Source organism: Phalacrocorax aristotelis, chromosome 1, assembly GCF_949628215.1.
Source record: "Phalacrocorax aristotelis chromosome 1, bGulAri2.1, whole genome shotgun sequence".
NCBI lineage: Eukaryota > Metazoa > Chordata > Aves > Suliformes > Phalacrocoracidae > Phalacrocorax > Phalacrocorax aristotelis.
The window spans coordinates 204,985,846-204,997,529 of record NC_134276.1 but is presented as its reverse complement, the minus strand read 5'-3'; positions in this window follow the sequence as shown (position 1 = coordinate 204,997,529).

Genomic DNA, 11,684 nt, shown 5'->3' with positions numbered 1-11,684 from the left:
TGGGACATCTGTGCTCAAATAGTTGTGTAAACCCATACCAGAGATCTCTGACTCTTAATAGACCCCAGACATGCTAATATGCTTAGAGGACTGATGTTAGGATCCTGGAGAAGTTGGAGGCCCAAAGTTACTAACAGATGGGAAGATACCAGCCATCTGTCCAAGAGGTAATAGTTTTTTTGCTTGGCACCTAGACCTAAGAAAGGGAGTTTTAATAATTTTATTTTATTCAGTGGCATGCGTTCCTGGCATTTTTACCACTCAGACTGGCCCTATATATTGTCCACAATATATGGAAATGAAAATATTTGGGAGCTTCTTTGTACTGCAGAGAGGCACAGACACTGAGGAATAGCAACGCGGGGTTATTTTGGGGTCAGACCATTTTATTTCCTCACAGTAAAATTTAACAGCTGAAACAGAATCCTTTTTTACTGGAGAAGTTTTTGGGGTATGCCATTTCATTAACCACTTGGAAGGATGAGTTCCTTAATGTAGCTTAATCTAATTAATGCAACAACCTACATCTTAATTAGAATCACACAGTTAGTGTTTCATGAATTGTATCCACAGTGGTGTCTTTCCCTTGGAGATAGCGTGTGCATTAATCATGGACAGGACAGCTCAACTAGCTTGATTATACAACTTCTTTTGATAAAGGATTTAGCCTTCTGTGCAATTAAAGTTTATCAGCATTTTGTTTAGATCTCTAAAGTATAGAATATCTTTTTCACAAAGTTTCATTTAGTCGGTTGACATGAGCTGTATCAGAGCAAGATACTCATTGTCTTGGGCAGTAACTGAAGCACCATCTAAAGTAGGAAAAAGTAAAAATTCTGATAGTTAAAATCTTTATAGCTTTATAACTGAGCTGTTTTAACTTGATTGAAAATCCTTCTAGGTAACAAAATAGGAAAATGTTATACCATCTCTCATGCCATCTTAGAATATCAAGCCATAGTCCAAAATCCCTTTAAGCTTAGCCCTGCTATATACTAGGCAATGCTTACTGCTATAGTGCAGGTGCAGTTTATCACAGCAAAAACGCATGCTTGCTGGAACAGTTTGTGCTGGATCTCTGAGTGAAATAAACTATCCTAGCAAAGAAGTTTTTCACTGCTCTAATATTAACCATACTGAAATTTTTACTAGTATACAGATTTTGCACCAAAAGAAATTCTGCTAGGCTATTAAAAGCCTCTCTGGCAAAATCGGCCCATGTTGGGACATAACAAAAAAGCCTAACCTAGCCTTCTAATTACAGCTTGGAGAGTAAACCACCTTATGGTATCCACACTGCTTTGGAAAGAAGTCAAGGGAGAAAAGTTTTTTGGCACCTGTTGCAGGCAGAGGCAAGCAGAGTTTCAAATCATGTTGGATGTTAAGTTACCCTGTGAAAGAGGTTTACACAACCAGCTAATATAGATTATATATATATATAGGTACAAAATGCTTCACAGTAATGTTTAATCAAAACATTAAATTGCCTTCATTACAAAATTGATATATAATCAATATACAGTACTTAATGAAATGACTGTAAATATAATGTTTACATTACTAATCCAAACCTCTTACATGATAAAGAATTTTACAGTCTTTGGGACTACAAAGAAGGAACTTATGAACTACAGTTAAAACAAACCAAAATGTGCGTCTAAATATTATGTTAAATACTCGCTGGTGCCTAGCTGGTATCTCTTTAACCTCTACTTAGGGGACAAAATTGGGGGAGACAATAAACAGGAACCATAACGGGGACATTTAGGCTCTTTTGTACCAGTAAGGGGCCACGAGCATTCTCCAGCCCTGACACCGAATTGTAAATGTATGTATTTTCATACAGATAAACCTTCCTAGCCCTGAAGAGCAGGTGGCTGTATCAAAATTGCTGTTGGAAGTCTTCCCTGACCCGTGCTAGTCCCACAGCATGCTTGTTCACTGGAACGCATCTAGCCTTGGACAACACCTGATTCTGAGAGTTAACCATGGATCTCAGGGGAAATTAAAGTTGTTACGTTTGTTTCCAAAATCAGTGACGCTTGGCAGTGTTTTTGTGAACAAGCATTACTGTGAGATGATGCTGTTACAGTCAGTACCTGATTATGTATTGTAATATTGCATAACGTTTTACAAAATTACTATCATTAAGATTTATTTAGGAAATTAGATTACAGTGTCTAAAAGGCCTGATCAGACCCAGGTTCCTTTGTGAGTGGCACTGTGTAGAAAGAAAAATCCCTGCCCTTTTGCAATTGAGTTTGTAATTGGGCACAAGATACAGTAACAGGTTTACTAAATAGGAAAAAGACATTCTGCATGTACAAAGGAGAAAAAAATAATATGTAGGGCATCTCCTAACATGGTTAGGTTGTTGTGTCTTGATCTTTAATTGTGAATTAGAAACGGTAGAACATTGTGCTGCTTTCACTGCAGGCAAGTTGACGACAAACCGTTTCTTTGTGTCTAAATGAATTACTGAAATGTGTCCCTCTAACAATAATTTTAGACGTATACTAAAAGGGATCATATTTGTGACTATCCTTTATTTAAGGGAGCATTTCTTACACATAGTGCCATGGCTTGGATGTGAACTTTGGCAATTGCTAAGATCCTAACTATACCCTCTAGTTCAATTTCTGATATGACCAGATCGCTGTCTGTATATGTAATGAACGTTATTCACATGCCATTTATATCTCTGTGGTTTCATTCTTTGTGGTTTGAAGAAGTATTTGGCCCCAACTCTGTACTTTTATTCACCACAGAGCAAGTGGGTTACTGTGAGGCAGACACGCCTCATCTGAGAACCCCAATGCTGCATCTTAGTGGGTCTTTAAGGTGGTCTGGCTGCCTTCATGGCAGTGAATGGCCCTTCAGCAGGGAATGCCTGTTGTGAGTCCTCTGGAATGTGGGAGGAAAATTCATCCTGCCAAGACACGGCTTGCTTGTTTGGCATACGGTCAGCCTGCAAAATGAGAGGGCTGCTGCACTGGCAGTACTACAGAGTGCTTGGAGAGGGACAAGACTCAGCTCCGTAAAATGGGAAGGAGGCATGGTTGAGAGTATGGAAGAACATACTCTTAAGTACTTCACGGTGGAATATGCTGGCTGGGGATCTTCTGGGCTGCATACATCTGCAGGAGTATCTAGGCTGCCTGAAGAGGATGCTGAAAGGGTGCACAGGCCTGGGTTTTCACCAGCAGTGTCCCAAATAGGTTGCTCTCTGAATGATTTTGGGGGTATACCAATATAGTGATGAGCTGATCATGGGAGTGTTACAGGCCAGCTCAACTATTTATTCTACATGCTTTATAGGAGCTGTCTATAAAGCTGCAGAGTGTTAAAACCGTCTCTTCCTTCTCATGTTTGAACATAACACCTTTGAAGTCTTACAGACAGACAATGTTGGAGGTTCATAGCTGTTTATTTCCTGTTAAACAGGGACATACCCTTTCGGAGGTCCTAGGATTGGAAAAACTTATTTGAATTCATGGTCTGTCTCGTTTTTGAACTTAAAGTTGGTCGTAATACCTCTGACAACAATGCAGAATAAAACCAGCAATGCTCAGGGAAGAACTGGGGCTGTTGTTTACTCCTATACTTTCAGAGTGCATATGGAAAGACAATGCCACATAAGAAACACACAATCATATATAAATAGGCTCTTTCAGAAAGGATGAAACTAAGCAAGCTTGGTGTCCTGATCATTTCTATTCACTGCTCTGTAGTTTCACCCTCCCAGCATGATAATCCAAGCCCACTTCTCTCCATGCCTTCCATAACACCTGTTTGGGCATGAGCCAGCGTGTGCTGTGGTTAATCCAGTTAGTTGTATGTGCATGCAGACTGGCCAGCAAATGCACATATCCACTGCCCACTGCCTCATGCTAAGGAAATACATGCTGCCATGTTCTACCTTTTTTTCCCATACTTGGGGAACTAATTTGAGTCTCCTTCCTATATCCAGATACTGGTGTTAAAAATAATTATAGGGACTTAATTACTTTGGGCTGTATTAGGCTTACTTCAGGCGTGTGCTATTACATGCTCCGAGGCCTTGGTCCCTTGACTGACCAGCACAGATGCCTTTGGAGCATCATTTAGATACCATCAAACACAAATTTTTAATGTTTACTTCCTGTGAAAACCAGGCTGCAGGGAAAAGGACAGATGCATACCCAGGTTTCTTTACAGTGTGAACTGGGATGTAGCTGAGCTGTCCACCTTTACTGAGAAATGGGGGAATGCTCTAAGATTTCCTAATCCACAGAAAGGCCTTGAAATTTCTTTCCTTCTTTCAAATATCTGATTAGTTTGACAGAAAGGCACAGAGCATGGTTTCCCAAGAAACCTTGTGAAAATCAGATAATGCTGGTGGTATTGTAAACAAGAACTTCTGCATAATTTCAAATAAGTTAGTTTTTAGATTACAATGAAAAATGCATTTTGAAATGAAAAACAAGAAAAAATAATGCCTTTTTAAATCAGGTAAAGTTACCATAGGGAAATAGTAATGAATAAGAAAGAAGGTACATAACAACGAGGTAAGTCAGAGCCTCCTTGTGATTGATTGTAAATATTCAGAATCATGTACCATCCTTTTCTTTGCCTGCACAAACTGTTTTTGTAGCTTTATTATACAAGGATAATAGAAGTGCAGGGCTAGAAGGGGCTTTAAGGAATCCCGCAGTCCAAACCGCTGCATTCAGTGAGGGTATTTCATAATCGGAGTATTATTGTAACTGTCGGCACCCATGCAGGCATGCTGGGTGCTGCATGAAGCTGCTTGCAGCTGCTAAGCTGCTGCTCTGGCACTAATGGAAACTGCTGGGTTCCCAGGCTGACCTCAGCACCCTGCTACCACCCTCCTGAAATGAGCCTGAAACCTCTTCTTCATCCACAGCTCCCGGGAGGGAGAGGGAAAGGAAATCCACTTTGGTTTTAACAGCTGGCACTGAATAGATGAAAGAGTTATAAATAAATGGAAATAAAGAATGAGGGCATGTGACTAAAGCCGTGAAGGTCACTTTTTAGTATGCCAACAGATGAGCAATGCTCCAAGTAGCATTTGACAAAATGTCACTTTGAATGTATAGACGCCGTGATGATGTCAAAAGAGGCTCATTTGAATTGGGATTCATGAGGATCCTCTATTAAATCCTGTCTGAGCTACTGACAGGCTGCATGACCTTCTAGAATATACTGAGCTCCATGGGTCAAATTGGTCCTTGCTGCAACTAAATTGACTACAATGGAATTATTCTGGGAGTGGACTTGATTTCTCAGACATCAGTCAACACAGCTGGTTCAAGGAAAGAAACCAAGCGTAGATGTCACTGGAAAACAGACGCATCTGAACTGAGCCTTCATTTTCGAAAAACTAAAGCAGAACTGCACAACTGTTACTTAAAACGCATAAATAATTGTTAATGGTGGTTTATTGACAATGTAAACTCTATGAAGGTAAAAAAGATTTTTTTCAAGGTAACTATTAGTGTCATTGTCTTTTTCAAAGGGGACGTAATTATCATGTATGCTATTTATAACTTGGGAAATGACTGATGCTTTTTAAAGTATTCTGTTATAGATAGTTTTTCTTCAAAGAAATAATAACGATAGATGACTCAAGCGTACAGCACAGCGCTTCACAGTGGTAAGCTTCTTCCATAGAAAATGCTTTTGGAGTCAGATAACAACATAATGGTGTTAATTAATAAAAGATAATTGTTATTAAAAGTACTTAACATAAGCAGAGGATAAAACTACCTCTAAAATGAAAAAAAAAAAGAAATTTGCATCTAAGCTTCCTGCTTCCTGGGATAGAAGCTTTTAGAAACCACAACTTTTATGGATTTTCGGGTAGATAAAGAACAAGTGACTTGCTCCTTTGCAGCAAATGAAGTGAGGGATTGGTGTTCTCTTACTTGATGTTTAACACCACTGTTTCTGTTTAGTCATAGAATTCGTGGAAATGTCAAGTGGGATTCCCCTAGTTTCTCCATGACCTCTACAAAGGTAGGAGTAAGTTTCTTCAGAGTTGAAATGAAAACGTTTGATCATGAGCATGTTTTCAAGCGTAGCTGAAAGGTCTTGGTGTCTGTCTGCCTGTGTCACTAGGATAACTTTGGGGAGTTTAGAAAGTCAGTGTAAAAAAGACATAGACAAAATGGTGGTTTACAGAGCAATTGCAAGACATGTTCTCTGTCACTGATAAAGCTAAACAAAGAGTTCTTCTCTTGTCCCTGCCATTCTTGTCATTTAAACAAAATGAGCAGTTACAAATCAAAGGGTTCTTTTATCCCAGCTACTCACATGATTTAAGTTTAAAAAGTATTTACAAAACACAAAATAGAACAACCTTAATAAAAATAATTTTCCAGTTTCATGTATGCTGTAGTGTTCTTCTACCAGAGGTACCCTAATTTAACAAGTAGGAAAAAAACCACTTGGCATAACTTAAGAAAACTTGGAGAGGTGACACCGGTACATTTTTTTTCTCCTTTTCCATGCCAATTTAGTAATGAGTTGCTTCTTTAGACATGATTAAAAAAAAAGATCTGAAAGGGTTTTCCAGTTCATCCTCCTGCTTCAGATCAGAATCCACTCTATCTAATGAGCTTCTGACAGATATTTGTTCAACCTGACCTTGAAAATTTGCAGTCATGCTGATTCTGCAGACCTCTCCACAGTGAGCTACGGCATAATGTTCCTTACCTTTCAAAAACTTTTTGTAAAATACAACTTAAATCTTCAAGTTGCAGTTTAAGGCTATTACTTCTTGCCGTACCAGTAGACACGAAGAACAGTTTGTATCTCTGCAATACTTTTCATGTGTTTGAGAACTGACATATCTTCCCTCAATCCTCTCATTGCTAGACTAAACAAATGAATTGTTTCAATCTTACCTCATTGGTCACATTTTCTATACGACTGAAAATTATGTGGCTCTACCATGGTTTCTTTATTGGTCTTTCTTCAGGTGAGGTACCCAAAAATGGATGTTGTTCTCCAGCTGAGGTCTTATCGGTGCTGATTTGAACAGAACCTTGCTTCATGTGTCTTTTATTGAGCTGTTTATACACCCCAGTGTGAAGTCTGTTTATTTTGCAGCAGTATGACAGCACTGGCTTGTGCAGTTTATGATGCAATACTACCCCTAGATGCTTTTCTGAGGGGTGTACTACTTACAAATAACACTCCATCACCTTCCTGTGCAGCTGATTATTCTTAAAATGAATACCTGACATCCTTCCATCTTAAACAACATCCTATTTTTTCAGACCATTTCTCTGGTTTGTTACCATTTTTTATTCTGATGTTTATCCTATGGCAGGGTGTACATGTGCACTCATACTGCTTAGGCCACTGCATTAAGACCACGTGACAGATTCACTTTCCTCTCTCCTGAGGAAAGGCCATGCACCCCTCCTTTAGGAAAGTGTCATGGGGCAGAACTAGCACAATTTATGCATGCCATGACCACTCCCTGCCCACTTCCGTGTGGCACTCAGGAAAAGAAGAAGGTGAATAGGGCAAGAGAGGGGAACTTCCATAGAGAATTTAATCTGGTCCCTAGATAGGTCCAGAGTTAAGAGCCTTATTACAGTCAACATATGAAGCATCTATTGCTTCTCCTTAATCTGAAGGCCTATGTCCTAGTTCTGGAATGTTGCTTTTAATAGGTTGTTTTCTCCTAAAACCACATTACCTGTTTCTTATCGCCATAGGATTACAGGATAATTTAGTTGGAAAGAGACCTCAGGAGGTCTCCAGTCCAACCCCCTGCTCAAAGCAGGGTCAGCTGAGTTCAGATCAGACTTTATCCTGTTGGATTTTGAAAACCTGCAAGAGTGTAGACTTCACAAGCTCTCTGGGCAATCAGTTCCATAGCTTGACTGCCTCATGGTTAAAATGTTTTCCCTTAAATCCAGTTTGAACCTCTCATTTCAACTTACGCCCATCACCTGTCATCCTCCCACCACAAAGCTCTTTGAAGAGTCTGGCTCCATCTTCTTGATAATCTTCTCTTTGCTTTTGCATAGATGCTTAGGAATACTTAATTTTTTTCTATTATTTGACAAAAGGAACTAAAAGGCAAAACATTGCCTTTCCTGAATTCCTGAGTTTTGGATTCTGCCTTTTTTCCATTTGTATGCTTGACCATTTCCTTTCTCATTTAACTTACACATTCCCTATTTAGAGAGGGAATTAAGCAGTTACTTTTGAGAACTAGTAGAAAATGGTTAAGGGAGTTATATCAGGCTGACACAATTCAGAATATTTAATATATCTAAGTTGTCTTTATCTGTTCTTTCCCCTTTCTATCTGGAAGTTTTATTCCCTTCTCTAATTTACAATTCAAAGCAAGGCATCATAAGTTATGGATGCCCCATCCCTGGAAGTGTTCAAGGCCAGGTTGGATGGGGCTTTGAGCAACCTGGTCTAGTGGAAGGTGCCCCTGACAGAGCAGCAGGGTTGGAACTACATGATCTTTAAGGTCCCTTCCAACCCAAACTATTCTATGATTCTATGATTTGCAGAAGTCAAAGCAAGGAGGTAAAAAAAGAGACATTAGGAAACATTTATTTACCAAGAGGGTGGTCAAACCCTGGAACAGGTTTCCTGGAAAGCTGGTCGATGCCCCAAGCCTGCCAGTGTTTAAGAGGTATTTGGACAGTGCCCTTAACAACATGCTTCAACTTTTGGTCAGCCCTGAAGTGGTCAGGCAGTTGGACTAGATGATCATTGTAGGTCCCTTACAACTGAAATATTCCATTCTATTCCGTTCCATTCTGTTCCATTCCATTCCATTCCGTTCCGTTCCATTCCATTCCATTCCGTTCCATTCCATTCCCTATTCTGCTTGTGAGTGGCAGCCACCATTTCATGCAACTCAAGTCAGCTTTTTGAAGACAGGTACTTTGATTAAATCAGAGTGTCTCGTTGACTGTGCTGAACTTTGATTCAGGCTTTTAGAGTCTTTGCTTGTAAAGATCAGATAGCAAGTCTTAACTACACACATAGTTCCTGCTGCTTTATTGCAAACTGTGTAGATGGGTTTTCTTTATTCAAATATACATGATTTGGGATAGATTGTATGTAGGCAGAGAGAGTCAATCCATACATTTCTGAGAAATTTATCAGGACCTTACATGGATGAAATAAAAATTGCAGGTAAATGTCACATATTCTTTCTTGTATTTATCCAGAGGTTGCTGAAAACTTTGAAAAACAGTAAAAAGGGATAGTTTCAAGAAGCTTTGGGGAGTTTAGAATTTCTCTATCAACCTCTCATGATCAATTTATGTGTATAATGATACTATACATTACTCCTAGTGCTTAAATTGTAATTCAAAAAGAAAAGACTGAGATGTAAATAATTTCACTGGTAGAAAGCCAAGACTAGAAAATACAGGTTATTATAGCAACTCCTCAAAAAAAGACCCACAAAAAACAACCAACCCAACCAACAAAAATAAAACCAAACCAAAACCAAACCAAAAAAGTGGGAAAGTCAAAAGGAATAGCTGTGAGATTTGTGCATTGTGCAGCTGGCAGTAAGTTCTGAAGCTTTCTGGTTTTATTTTTTATACCTGATTTGGGAAAAATATTTCAGGATAAAATAAATACATTACACAGTACAAAAAGCAGATCTGCCAGCATTAATAGACTGGCAGGATGACTGATAAGCACAGCTAGAAACACATGAGATTATGGCTAATGCTGGAAGTAGTGCAACCGCTATGCAATACCATCGATGTACTAACTGCAACCAGCTGGAGAGTAACTGCCCATCCCCTAATTCTGTTGAATCTACTTAGTAGTAGTGACTTGGATTCCTATTCCAAACCTCCTTTCGTTTGACATACTACAGCTCATCTGCTATGAAGACCACGTCGTGTTTGAAAATGCCTCTTAGGTAGATCTCTTAAGCCCCTCATATTAACCCAGTTCTTCCGTATATACTTAGTTAAATGGGATTTTCAAAGAAAAAAATATATATATTCCAAAGGTACACAGGTATTCTCATGCCCCCCTGTCGGTATATGAAGTTCCAGAGTCAAATGTGGAAGCAAACATGTTTAAGGCATACTGGATAAAGATCCAGATGCGTGCATGTCAACTTGAATGTGTTCTGGACATTTCAAACTTACTGCTTGTTTACAGTCCAACTCATTAATGTGTATGCACTGAAATTCTTGCATTGCAAACCTGATGATTTTCTGAGCATACGTGGCTTGAGTTGCTTGGCTTTTGTGAAGGAGAAGCATCACAGTGCAAATCAATTACAGAGAAGACCTGTGCATGCACAGTGTTTGGGATTAGTAGGTGTTGGGCAGCCTGCCTGGAGTTACTGCTCTGCACTAGCTGCCAAACATCTGGAAGTTAGTAGAAAAATGTAGAAAAGTGGTAGGGAAGAAAATGACCAGCAAAAGCAGCTGTCTCCCACAAAAAAAAAAAAAAAAGGTAGGTCTGGCACTCTGGGCTATAATAGGATTTGAGAAAGGCATCAGTCTGGGTCATGGAACACAGTGGGTTTGAGAAACTCCAGAAATTGTTTCATTCAGAGGACTATAAAAAAAGGCCAGTGAATCTGAAATCAGTCTGAAAAAAGATCTTTAGTGATATGCACCACTAAACTCAGTGCAATCAGATTGTTAACTTGAAATTCAAAAGTTTAAATATCAACTTTCACAAGTTAGCTGCTTATGTGAGCAGAAATATCCAACTAGTGTTACTCCACATTCCCAAACTCCTTCTGCTGGTTTCTCAGTTTATCACATCCCCAACTTTCTCTTTGCCAGCCATCTGTCAATGTTCCTAGCCTTTCCCTTGATAAGTTCTACAGTGTGGCCATTTGTTGCAGAAAAATCAGCACAAAATACAGTTGCTACAGAGTCTTGAACTCTGAATATGTTCAACCATGAAAAAATAAACTTACAATAATACAAGGAATACTCAAATGATTGCTTTATTTGTATTTAATTAATGACAAGAATTCAGTATTTAAGTAAAGACACTGCAGAATTTCCAGGCTGTTGCATTAAAATGCTGGCGGTCCTCACAGGATATAAGATCCACTTATTGTGCCTTTGAGTAAATGCATTTATAATCTGTGTAATATCCTCTAAAATATATGGATCTGATCTTTAGATAAGGGAAGCCTGGGATGAGCTACTATCCTGAAGCTCAGGACAGAGCAGCGGAACAGGCTGCCAAGAGAGGTTGTGGAGTCTCCTTCCCTTGAGACATTCAAAACTCCCCCTTGACGCGTTCCTGTGCCCCTGCTCTGGGTGTCCCTGCTCAAGCAGGGGGGTGGGACGAGATCCCCTCCAGAGGTCCCTTCCAACCCCGACCACTCTGTGATTCTGTGATTCTGTGATAACACTTGTCTTGCCTGAAGGTAGTTGCCTGTAAGTTGGGTATCTTTAGTCTGCCAAACTACTCATTTGTTCCTCTGCATTCACTGGGACAGAGAAGTACTACGAGGAGACACTCCTTAGTAATCATGCTAAGAGAGGTGTCCAGAGTACAACAGATAACTCATGTTTTGAAGGTGCCTCTTTCCCTCTGCTGACTATTGAAAGAGTGCAGAGAACTAGTTTTATACTCTAAGTGTGATGAGTGCTACCATTTTAGTACCTTGAGCACAGCTAGGCCTACAGCACACAGAGATGTGC